Source organism: Mizuhopecten yessoensis, unplaced genomic scaffold (genome assembly GCF_002113885.1).
Source record: "Mizuhopecten yessoensis strain PY_sf001 unplaced genomic scaffold, ASM211388v2 scaffold3101, whole genome shotgun sequence".
Lineage (NCBI taxonomy): Eukaryota > Metazoa > Mollusca > Bivalvia > Pectinida > Pectinidae > Mizuhopecten > Mizuhopecten yessoensis.
The window spans coordinates 304,557-318,625 of NW_018404876.1; positions in this window are offsets into that span (position 1 = coordinate 304,557).

A 14,069-nucleotide genomic window follows, 5' to 3' on the forward strand; every position below is an offset into this window, starting at 1 on the left:
GGGCACATCATCATACACTATCTAAAACTTGATCTCGTAAATAAGCTAGCAGAAGTTCCGTTTAAAACAACCTTTTCTCAACATACCAAAATTGCTTATTCATCTTCATTAATTGTCTATTTAATACATTTAAGACGTTTTTTTAATTCCACTTCCATAAGGATATCTTTTTCAAAGAACCACAATAGTAATCATTATTTTCTGTGAAAAACATTCAAATCTCAATTAAGGATGTTAATCTCTGTTAAAGAAAGAAAGTTTCAGGTTTCTGAAAACAATAATAATTTGATTACAAAGAGTTTGACTGTAACGGTGAATGTCATTTGATGCTTTCTATTTGTAACGGGTTTGCTGTACTATCACATATATCGACTTATAACAGTGCAAATAATAAATACGCCCACTACTTGTAGTAAAACCATGTTTAAAAATACACTACACACCCTCTATTTTCTAATATCTAACTTTGAAATTTCTGAACGGTTCATTAAACGGAATTTCCGCGCAACACCTCATAGCTAATTCCAGACACCTTGTCAAGTACAGAGAATGTGAGAGGTGGTATGTGATATGAGTTTATAGCGAAAGAAAGAGAGAGTGCGGTCATAGAGCGTTTTTTTCACAATCAGACAATATGAAGACGGGAACGCCGTAATTGACTTGACATACGATCAAATAATGATAGATGGTGAACACTACATTCAATGGCAAAGCATGAATATATAACGAGCCTTCTGATCGGTTATCAATTAAAGGGGACGGCTGATAGTGAATTAGGATTGTTAATAAAGACAGCAGATTCCGTCTAGTGGGAGTTGCCACCTAATTAACCACGAGAACATGACCGACTCGGGAATTTACTACATAACAATCGGAAGGCTGGTTTATCCGAGACCATTCCATTAATGTTAGTCTAGATTTCTAAACTGCAATGGAACAGCGGAGGAGAACTAGAAATTAAACGACAATATGGAAACATGGTATTATCGAATAAAAGTCCCACGCACATATACATGCATAAATTATTCTAACATAATTAGTTATGGACAATAGAAGAATATGTGCTATCAAATCAATTTTAGCGAGATTGTAAAAACACCATATCTTTATGACTATTGTTTTGAAAAGATAGTTACCACGTGCAATATTCTGCCGTCATAAAGTTGTTGGCAGCAGCGGGCTCCCGTATACCACGTGATCACCTACTGAACCTGTCAGACACCGGCGATTGGTTGAGAGGAGGTGTCATGTATTGTAAGGACATCCACTACAAATTAGTACCTGTGGCCACGAGAGCCGTAGCAGCGTGACAGCTTACACGTAATTGTGGTGATACATCCGAACACTTTGTTATTTATTTATATAGTGCCGCGATTCTCCACCAACAACTTACCCAAGATCCGTCCACGCACCTTTTAAAATCGAGTTTAAAAACGTCCAGAAAGCCGGTGAACTGATCATATTTATTTGAGGGACGACACCGTGTATTTCTAAATGCTAGCATTCGGAAAATAACAGTGGGCGATTTCGGACGACATGGCCCGCCATTTTGTCAACAGGTAAATATTTTGCACACTTAGAACAAAGAATTAATTTAGTTTCTAAATTTATAAACGTTTTAATTTTTCACAGCTTTACAAATGTTTGCTTCAACATTCTACAAGAAACACATATGTTTGGAACAACGGACACTGAAAAATACTAACTAGCGTATAATGTTTCGGTTTCAGATCTCATCTTCACATTTTGGTTGTGATGTTGACTTTCCATCGACTCCAACAGCGAGTTGGTAAGTAAAACGTTTTTTTTCAAAACTTCTTTTTTCTTGATTATTGAAAGAGATTTTATCTATAGAACAATTTCTACAAATCTACAAATGTTCTGACACAAATACACCCCCTCAATTAAACAAAACAGAAAACAATCTTGTATTATATGTTTTCATCGGGTAAAGTAGAACTAAAACCAATAAACATGTACTAGAGCGGTAATGAACAGGAACATTTTTGGGTAAAATGACACATCACAACGATATGAAAGATAATATTATCACTCATTCCGAAACAGCTAAATTGTAAGTAAGTAATACAGGCCAGGTGCCCTAGAAGTATAGCCTTTCCCTGCAATAGAAGTCAGTCAAGTGCCCGAAAAGGGTATACTTTTTCTGTAATATTGATCTGAAGTGTACACGGTGCACCGTAAGGTTAGGCGTATTCTGCAATAGAAGTCAGGTGTCCAGGAATTTCAGGCGTTGTCTGTAAAATAGATATCTGACGCCCCTGGAAGGGTAAAACGTTTCTCTAATGTTAGCCAGGTTTCCACGAGGTGACGACGTTTTCTGTACTAGATATCATGTGTATCGGAAGGGTAGACGTTTTCTGTACTAGAGATCAGGTACCCCAGGAGGGTAGGTGTTTTCTGAAGTAGAAGTCTGATGCCCTGGAAGGGTAGGCGTTTCTTGAAATAGAAGTCAGGTGCCCCCGAGGGATAGTCGTTTTCTGTAATAGAGAGCAGTTGCCCCCAAAGGAAAGACGCTTTCTGCAATAAAAGTTTAGTGTCCTTGAATGATAATTGTTTTCTGTGATAGAGATCGGAAGCTCTTAAACACCCAGAAGGTAGACATTTTCTGTAATGGAAATTAGGTGCCCCGGAAGTAAGGGGTTTATGTAATAGTGATTTGAAGCCCCCGGAAGGGTAGACATTTTCTGTAACAAGAGCCAGGCGTCTCGTAAGGGTGGACGTTTCCTGTAATAGAGATCAGGCTTCCCGGAAGAGCAGACATTCTCTGTAATACTAGTCAGGTGCACCGTAAGGATAGGCGTATTCTGTAATAGAAGTAAGGTGTTCAGGAATTGTAGGCGTTTTCTGTAATAGAGATTTGAAGCCCCTGGAAGGATATACCTTTTCCGTAAGAAAAGGCAGATGCCCTGGAAGGGTAGACATTTTTTGAAATAAGGTCATGTGCCCCTTGGGGTATATATTTCATGTTATTAAGATCACGTTCCTCTGACTGGTAAGTGATTTTTGCTTTAAATTTGGTTTGCAAATCCACATATGCTACACATGAGTATATATACCTTGGTAATACACACATATATTACTTCCCCATCTGATATCAGATAAATAAACATTTTTTATGTCATAAAGAAATATAGAGCTATTTTACGGCTGTTTGAATGTCAAAGCTAAAAAATCTAGTATCTCAAGTTAGTATGGTATTCTAGCGGCCTCAGACAACCGGTGGCGCAATACTTATTTTGACTGTTTCAAATGCTTTGATAAATGTTTGATTACTTCTACAACAATAACAAACTCAATAGCTTCTCATTTTTTGCTTCAGTAGTTGGCGATCTCTCAATATTTTTATTTTTCCTTGTGTATATATGATCAGAATAGTTCAAATTGATACATGCTATGCTTGTGATATTTTTGGTTAACAGATTCAATTTTTGTAGGACATTCTTTAAACTATGAATGTTCATGTATATATATAAATTATATTGGTGAACGAATCAGTTAAAAGCATAAAAGTACTTGAACTTGTACGAATTGAAGATCTGGTTTTAATCAGATTGCGGTTCATTTATGTTTCATTAATTTTGAAAGAAGAACACATATACTGAAACTCTCTCTCCATATGATGCACTTTGATTTCAGAATCTTTTTATGTATGAAATAAGAAATATCTCTTGTAAATATTTTCGTCTAAAACAACCAATGCAGGTTCGGGGAAAGAAAAGGCCTGCTGTATATCACTGTATGATCGTAAGAGGCGAGAAATGCCCCTTTCTTTCTTGTCTTCTGCTAAGTGGACTTTGAAGGAACCAAGAATATAATGCTGTATCCTACTGCATGTTTATCGTAAAGGCGACTATATGGGTCTCTTTCTTAGCTGTCTTCTACTAAGAGGACATACCAGACACTATACTTGATCTGCTGCCCCCATAACAACAATTGGGATCTTTTTTTATGTCCTATCTTTCCTGACCTCTTTCTTTCTTTTGTATGTTATTCCCTTTATGGCTGTGTCTCCCTAGGCACCCGTCCTCGTATGACCATGGCTGTCGTACGTGCGAACATTAAACCCCAAACAACTAACAAACGTCCAAAACACCTACTAATTCATCTGTAATTCTCTAAATACTCTGGTTTGCTTTTCATTCAGCTGATGAATTTACAGAAATTGTGGACATAAGTGTAATTTAAAACATGATTTGATCTGGAATTGTGAATAAATGTTACAAAATAATTTTCATATTTAAAAGTTAATTCACTACTTCTTCCTCTGAATTTAAAAGGTACAGAATATTGGTAATACGTCCTTAATCTATCCTTGAGGTGAACCAAAGAAAGTAACATCGATTTTTAAACCACATATATTACTTTTTTTGATGCTTGTTTAATTGCCAACGTTGATTAGAAACTAAAATGTGCCATATTCTACATACACATTAATACAATCTGAATTCAAAGTCAAAACAAATATAACAACAACATCGATACACATTGACAAAACCTTGATTTAATTTCAAGACAACAGGACAACCCCAAGAACGGCGAAACAAGGTGCTCCTGAAAATAATAATTTCCAAACGAGGCTCCGTTGTGATGTGTCCCGTCAAATCTTAGATTGTACGTAGGTCATTTACAACATAGCAAACTGGTCTTAAATACCGGTAGATATGTAAGGCTGATGACCCTGACAATACCGCGGTATTTTATTGGAAATTTGGGAAAATATCACATTTCTTAAAGTTCTGTTTTTGGGAAACGACTATTACATATACAGTTTATGAGCAGGGGTATGAATGTTGCTACCATAAAGAGAAAAATAACGATAGTGAATCTGCAATCGTGACTTAATTGTCGTTGGATTTTGTAGTGATGCGACCACAATTGTCATCTTTAATTCTGTTAAGTTCTGGATTGCAATTCAAAAGTAAGTAGTTTTCGAAAAACCTGTTACTCCAGGACAAAACGGCATAATTTTATCTGAATGCGAAATAAAAGGATAAGGCCAGTATTGTTCATGTCTTTTTCCAATATCTCTGTTTAAATTCAGCCTCATAATGGTTCTAAACAACTCGTCTAGAAATAGGATATGATTACCTCCTCTTTGATTCGATAGTTTTCGACCAACATTTATGTTTCTTATGGTCCAACAACCCCCTTAAAAGAAGGTATTGTCACCGTAAAGTTAAACCCCTTGATCAATTGTATGTATAGACCCCAATTAAACATTATAATTCATATATGTAATGTATACGCTTGTACATTGGTTATTAAATTGGAATATAGCAACGATGACTTTTATGTTAAGTAAATAATGACTGTAAATACCAATAATTTAGATACAAATAGTTCATCAGCATTATGACATGTCAATCTCATTACCGACAGAAATGAATTCGTCGGAGTACCATTTTATCAAAAAATCGTATAATTTCTCCTTAACTAGCTTTAAAGAAGCATACCGGTACCAAATCAAGATGGAATGGGCTTGTAAAACAACTAAAACCATATATCAATTCCCCAAAAATATTTGTAGCAGATTGTAAGAAAGAAAACGAGGGCTAAGTGACCCTGTTTGATTTATAAACTTTGCACACTAGGCAATTTCAAAACATTCTGTGGCGTTTTAAATAAGCTAGACATACAAAAGACACTGTAAACGAAACATACGATATAATGTTTATAACATATCAAGCTTTTTTTAAAGCGACGCTGAATGTTAAGAAAGGAAACTTTATAAAGTGTATTATCCGTCACGGTCACACGGCCTTTGTTTTTATTTTATATTTAGATACCAGTAAAAATTGTTACATGTTATTTTTTCTATTGTTTATCCACAGTTAGCAAAAGGAAAATTAAGCTCTCATGACCCAAAATTATAAATAAACTTGAGTTTACATGTCATATGTAGCATTCGATTGAGACACGGTTGCGATTTATATGTTATAATGCTGATGAACTACATTTGTATTTTTATGAAGACATCCGTCTTAATTCCTTGTTACAGACTAGGTTAACGTCGCTGTACCACTCAATAACTCAAATATCTGAAATGCATATATTAATACCGATGTTCAATTTGAATACTTTTGATATAACTTGTACAAGGGTTTAAATTTTGGATAAATATACCATCTTGTATGGGGAGGGGGTGCTTTATAAAATGTTAAACCAGATAAAGCTTATTTCAATAAGTTACGCTTGTATCTACAGAAAAACAGACTGAAAAAAACAATCATGAAACATTATTTATGTTCTGAATCTACCTATATTCAAACCACATTTTATAGATTTATATCATTATATTAGTTATATTAATATACAACATTTGATATAGCGCCCTATCTAGCTAACATAAACCACTCTAAAGCGCTTTACAGTACATAGATATACAATTAATACAATTAGCATATACGTTAATCAATACAATTTGGGAGGAATACGCAGGAGCTGCCTTATCGGGCGCTAACTACTAGTCCTATACCACCTGGCTAGCATCTCCCTATGTGTGTTTGCCTGTGTGTGTGCTGGAGATGTAATGTGTTTCATTAATGAATTTTGTTTGGAAAATTAAAAAATAACATCACCAGGAAGACTTGTTATAAGTAACGTATAATATAAGGTTGACAATATACATATGTGAAATCTCCTCGCATAACATAAACCTGTATTTACCTTTTATCTCTTAAAGATATATAACGTTCACTGTTCATCAGTGTTCCAAGTGATAAATAACGAGAACATAAATAGGTGACCTTTGGCGATGAACAAAGACAACGACACAAGACAATACACCTTAAACTATCCTATGTTCTCTGACCGCTAATACAGACATTTAGAATGGTAGGGTCATTTAACATGTAAGCAATAAGGCGTCTAATGAGTTTAATAAATATCCTAAACGTGTTTTACAAATTTGCATCAGTCATTCCAATTCAAATCAAGTAAAAGCATTTTTATTTACTAATGATACTGCACTATTCAACCTGACGGACATTGTAAAATCAAACGTATAGACATACTGACGGACATTTTACAAACAGACGTATGGATATACTGATGGACACACTGTACCAACAACCGTGAGGACATACTGACGGACAGCACACACAGAAATATACACATTATTATATTAACAGACGTATGGACTCGCCAACGGACACTGTACAAACAGACGTATGGATATACTGACGGACACTGTACAAACAACCGTAGAGTGGACTGACGGACATTGCAAAAAACAAACGTTAGGACGTACTGACTGACACTGTATAAACAGATATATGGGCAAACTGATGAACACTGTACAATCAGACGTATTGACGAACTGATGGACACTGTACAAACATACATACGAACTTACGAACGGGCGCACTGACAGAAACTGAACAAGCAAAGGTAACGGCGTATTTACGAATTTGGTTTTTTATTTTTAGACAACATTTTACGACTTAGATAATTCAATATTTTTCCTCTGTAAAAATCTTTATCATTTATAAGGTATAAGTAGGTGTTTATTTTCCAATAAAATATCTTCTAATATACGAGTACTTCCGATCTTACATTTTTCTGGGGGGAAAAAAAGAAAAAAAAACTTTAAATAAAATATAATCCTCATCCTATTTAACACGAAAATTAATTTCAATTGAGATTAACAATTATCAAAAAGCAATGAAATTTTGTTTGTAGAAATAATCGCCTTGAAAGTGACGGTTAGAATTATGCGTATCAGCTAGTTACCAAATGCAATATGTTATACCATATATACAAACAGTACAGCAATACATGAGTTAATATTGATATCTTTATTTATGACTTCACGAAATGAAGATCTAGATATGTACATTAAGAAAAGCAAAGGACCATTATGGTTTAAATACCGCGATGTCATCTATTTCAAATAACACATTTATCACGAACTTTGGGGCTTAATGCCGAAATGTTACCGTTTGAATGATGTCATTGACCTTTGCAGAGATGTTGATATGCAGACTCAATTTACGTCATTTCACCAATAATTATTACACCATCCTATCGCTTATTATTCTTATATATATATATATGCCAAAAAGGATTGATATGTCAAGCATTGGTTAAAAGTGTGAAGGTAAGAATCTCCAAATAGGTCCGATTTATTGGCACGAGCCTCAGAAACAAATTAAACATGTCTATTTCTAAGAATGCCAAGGTTCAATTATCTATTATGAGCCCCGCACAGAAGGTTAGCATATCTATCCCATAATAAATATAGACCATACAACAAACGGATGTATTCCGAATCAAATTGAATTAAAATCAACAAATACAACATTTGTTGAGAGGAATCCAAGAGTTTATTCACAGAAAATGTATCCAATTAGATAGCGCGCTGCTTTTAATGAAGACAAATAAAGAAGGTTATATTCTTTGTTTTATAGATTGTCATGTTTTGCTGGTCCTGAGAGAGATATTGACTTCGTTTTTACGCACTTGTCTATAACGTGCAGCGCATCATTGAAATCTTATTTCCTCCTATGTACAGAAAATGTTCATGAAGTGATTATGTAATGTCATCTACTACATTCAGAGTATGTAACTTTTCACAATTTCCAATATGAAAAGAACAACAAAATTATAGCAAATGTAAATAAAGTCGTAATTCGAGCTAAAACCGATTAAACTAGGACAAAATATGAGCCACTTAAAGATGAACTCTGAAAGCCTCACAACAAAGAAAACCAGGTGTTCCCGAAGGGTAGGCATCTTCTGCTATATCAATGACCTTTGCACTGGAAACCAAGGTCAAATCCAACGATGACACGTCCCCAAGAGGGAGAACCGAGGTAACAACAACGCACCACCAAAGTACACTTATTAGCATAACCATTAAACTTTATATCCAACACGGATAGATAATTTTCCAATTAGACCACAACGGTGAGTGATCGACAGGAATCATTGGTTAGCACTGTGTTATTTACAGACATAGAAAAAAACACCGTGTGATTAACAGAAATCCTTTATTAGCCAGGATTAACATTGTGTTACTGACATGATTAACACTTTGTAATTGACGGCCATCTCCAAAGTCGTGTAATATCAATACATTATACTTCCAACGAATAAACAATGTGGTAATCGTATATGATAAAACGTACATTTCCATGTTACGTGAACTAAGATATCACGATAGCCTCCCTTACCCACAGATAGTCCTGTCATGTTACATTCCTTTTTACGACACGATACTTCGTGCGTGTTTGGCACAGTTTGTTTAGCACTCCTCTCGGTGAATCAAATTACAACCAAATGTATTTTGTTAATGGCGTTAGAATTTTACGGTTTGTTCCTTAGGGGTTTCACACCTTCACCATACCTGCGTGCAACACACTATTGATTAACTATCAACGTCATCCTATTTTTTTCGTTTCGATTTTTTTTTTTTTTTTTTATGAAAAATTGAATAATATCTCAGTACATTTCTGTATTTTCCTTGTCAAGTGCTCTCACGCGTGTAACTTTACAAAGACATGTTGACATTTTCCTTACATATAACAATAACGGTGACCTCATTACCGAACTCCGTGGCATTTAGCTTCAGTATGACAATAACGATGACCTCATAATAAAACGCTATGGCATTTAGCTTAAGTATGAAGGTGACCTCACTACCAAACTCTCTTATAGCACAAGCACATAAATAACTCAATGTCAAACAATTCTTTCATCGGAAGTAACATGTTTACCTCCCCTTCTTTTTGGGTAACAAAACGCTTAGTTCGTTGTCTCTAGTAAGAGGCACGACATAAACATCAGATTATGACCCCTCACTACCTTCCTATTAGTCGCATTGTACGATCATACAGTGGAACACAGTTGGCGAGTTTCCCTTCCAAAAGTGCTGATGAATAAATTCTGTTGACAAATACACTGTCTAGTCTGGGTATTCTACCGAAAGTACTTCAATCTGCGCTGCCACATGTGGTACAAATAAACCGTTCCCATTCAAGATAACTGGTAAACGATATTTTTCCTTTTCTATTTGTGTCTTCTCGGTTTGTTGTTGTTTCGTACCCGTTTGAAGCGTTCTGACCTTCCCCCTGTGTATTGCCGTTGTAATAAACTTTCTGTTTTGCTTTTCTGATTTTACCACTACTTGTTTACATTCATTTTTCGCTATCTATTTCACTTTCTATTATTGGTTAAGTCTGATAAGCATGTCTACTAAAAAGTAAACAATTGAATGTATTGTAGATTTAGTGGCTAGCATTTTCATGCATTTAATTGGTTAAACATTATATCAAGTTTTGGTTTGACATTGTTGAAAGTACGTCAGATGTCACAATGCTCATATTTTGTTTAAATTAAAAGATAAGCTATTATTATACCTAGTGATTTAGATCTTACAATATGAAAACACATGATTTTAATAAATGATAAAACGAGTATGACGTACATAGCTGAAATACATGTATGAGTAATAAAAAAAAAAATATAAAAAATTTGCATAGTAAATCGGTATGAAATGAAAAACTCTCATATCTCTATTCTATCATTAAATCGATATTCGATGTTTTAATTGATTTTCCATTCGTCAGGTAAAAATGAATCTTAATAAGATATGTAGAGACGTTTAGAACGCAGTGTAGTCTCACTCCTATCCTCTAGGGATTAATATGTATTCTAATTGATTTAAAGCTCAGATTTAGGGTCGTTTATTCCTATGTCATAGCTTCAGCTAGTGCCACAATATCAAATTTTGATATCAATTCACCTTTGGGGGCCATGGGAAGGGCAATCATGGAAGAGGTAATACAATACTTGGAAAACAATTAAGGCGTAGATTTTAATAGATATTATCCACACAAAGCCATTAAAAACATATTCACCCTTCACGTGCAGTATTTAGCACCTCCAATTTAATTAGACTAATTGACTACTTGTACCCTTTCGTAGGTAACACAAGGAGGTTTTTTATTATTGTTGACTATAAAACAATATCGCATTCTGGTGATAAAATGTATTTTTGACCTTTATGTTGCACGTTGATGGTATTTGACGAGAACGTCCTTGAAGTAAGTGCCTAATATGTTACTCGAAACACTTGCACTTTAGCATACGGGAGTTCACCAAGGATTTGCCATATCAGTATTAAACCTATAATTATTTGTTTATCTCGTATGGATCTTTCTCTTATTATTTACCGTTAGCACATTTCAAAGTCTATTTCTTTTAACGATAGTTGTCGTTCTAACAGAAAGAGTTTGTTTGTTAATCAATGTAACAATATGAAGCGTATTGTGTGCTACCGCTGTGTTGTTTGCTTCTGTCTGAACTTAATTAGTTAAGATCACGAACATAATGTATAAAGAATATGTCAAAGTTTAGAAACATACGTCAAACTTACGCCTACATAAATTTATATAGAACTCCCATTGACTAATAAACGGTGGTGATGATAAGTTCACAGGCATCGTTTGTATGTATATGGCGGGTATAGCAAATTAAATATCACAATAGCTAAAAGCATGTTAAAACACTATGTTAAGAAGTATTAATATGATAATATAACGATTCAATCTCAAAATTCGATAAATTTCTCATCTCGAAAATCAAAGATTTTATATCTTGATGTCTTTATCAACTCTTTGGCAAATGTAATTACGAAATGGAAGACTTACTATCGGTCATTTGAATTGGTTGTCCCAGTCATACAAACTGACCAATCAGTGTACCAGTAAGATGCCAGCTCGTTGATTTCAGAGATGATTGATAATTTTAGATATATATATAGATTATGCTGAAGTACATTGTTTTGAAATCATTTATATTGAACAGATGCGAGCCCGTCATTGCGAGGAAACAATGATTCGACGATCAAAAAAGCTATCAACTTCAAATTTCCAGTCACAATAGAGAGGGATACACTTAATCGTACAGGACGTATTGTCAATCGACAAGAGGATAAAAGAGGATGGGAGGCAATTGAACTCAGCAGGCGTAAACGCGATGACTCGATTACAGTTAATTGGAAACAAAGAGAAAGTGACAGGGGAGCAACCCACTGGGCTACGCTGAACCAAAATGATAACGAAGCAGCCAGCAAAAGAGGATGGAACCTGTTTACACTGAATAAGAAACGTGGATGGGACGGCATTGACTTTCCTTGGGGAAAGCGTTCGAAAAAGGAGAACTTTCCCAAACAGAAATGGAATGGCGTGAATATTGCATTTAGAAAACTTTCAAATACCAACAAAGATTCGCAACAAGAAAGAGGTATTGCGGACAACATCATGACACAGGCATCATCTGCAGTATCGGAGGAATCACAACATCAAACGCATGATTCGGAAAGTGATGACGTTTCAAGAAAACGTGGATGGGATGGTGTTGATTTCCTCTTCAAATCACACAAAGATCCAAACATGAGAGGTTGGGGTGGTGGTGACTTTACCACTGGAAAGCGTTCAGCAGACCGGGAAGATACCAAAACAGGTTGGGATAGTGCTAAATATTCTCCTGTGAACCATTCAGATGACAAAGAGTCAAACAAAAGAGGTTGGGATGGTATTGACTTTACCTTCGGAAAGCGTACAAATAACATCAAATCACACATAAAGGGTAGTAATAGCGATGACTTCAGCACTGAAAAGCGTTCAAATGAAAATGAATCACACAAAAGAGGTTGGGGTGGTGTTGACGTTACCTTTGGAAAACGTTCGAATGACTATGAATCAAACAAGAGAGGTTGGGACGGTGTTGACTTCCCATTTGGAAGGCGTTCCGACAGTCCTTATCCGAAACAAGACTGGGCTGGTATGGATCTCGTTTTGGGTGTTGGTTTGGATACAAACCGTGTCCAGCGTGAGAAAAGAGGATGGGAAGGATTAAATTTCCATTACCGAGTTGTCAATGGTTACGGTCCTTCACAAAGTAGCGATTACCCCAAGAGAGGATGGGAGGGAGTAGACACGTGTGCTTGTTGTCGTAGCAACCGTTGGGTTTTGTGTTGTTTGACATGCAATAGAAATGATTCTAAACCAAAACAAAGACTAACGACCAAATCTTACAAAGATATGTTCTATGTTAGGGACACAGTCTGCAAATGTTGCTATGCGACAAAGGTCAAGGATTGTTGTGACCTATGTGATGTTATGTCATAAACTGTGTTACAATACAGTATATTTATATGATTTTGGATTAAGCACGACCTAATAATGAGTTTCCAATGAATTTCAATAATTTTAGCATGAAAATGGTGTTCCCTTGTTGTGAAGTATATCACATTACAAATACCAAACCGACAATACGACAAAAGATATCATCTTATCCAAATTACTTTCAGATATAGAAATAGAACAAAGAAATAGCATGACAGAAAACCGTGATTTCCTCTACAGAAATAACGCGACATGAAATAGAGGTTTGACAGAAATAGCTTGACATGTAATAGTTGTTGTACAGAAACAGCGTGGTAAGCAAAAACAAGGTCCAATAGAAACAACATGACTTGTAAGATTCGTATTGAATATCCTGTTGGATAATCCTATGACATGCATGATTATTTTAACGAATTAATCCAAATGCACGATCATCATTTAATAGAATCAACTATTTGTTGATTCTCAAATGAAATTGCAAAGTATTTTTGAGGCAAAGCATATCTGAAGAAGAAACCTTCCAGACTTTATCAGTATATAGAAATTGTGTTAAAACAGTACTTATTGCACATCCCTTTCCTTTAGGATATATCATACGTTGAATTGGTTTGTTACTCTAGTAATTTTGTTAGCAGTTTCTAGCGACACATGCTGCTTAGTAATGTTCTCCATTTGTTAATGTATCGTGCATGCATTTACATATATATATATTCTTCTTCTTTTCAGAAATTGTTTATATCTGTAACGACTTAATAGAAATGTGAAAATAACTGACCACCAATATTACAATAATATGATTTATCTGGTTACTATAACAATATGTATATCGCAGAAAAATCGATAGATATTATTCCTCCATTCAATTGAGGCGAATTCTTCACCAACATATCGAAACTATCAAATAAATTAACATTACTT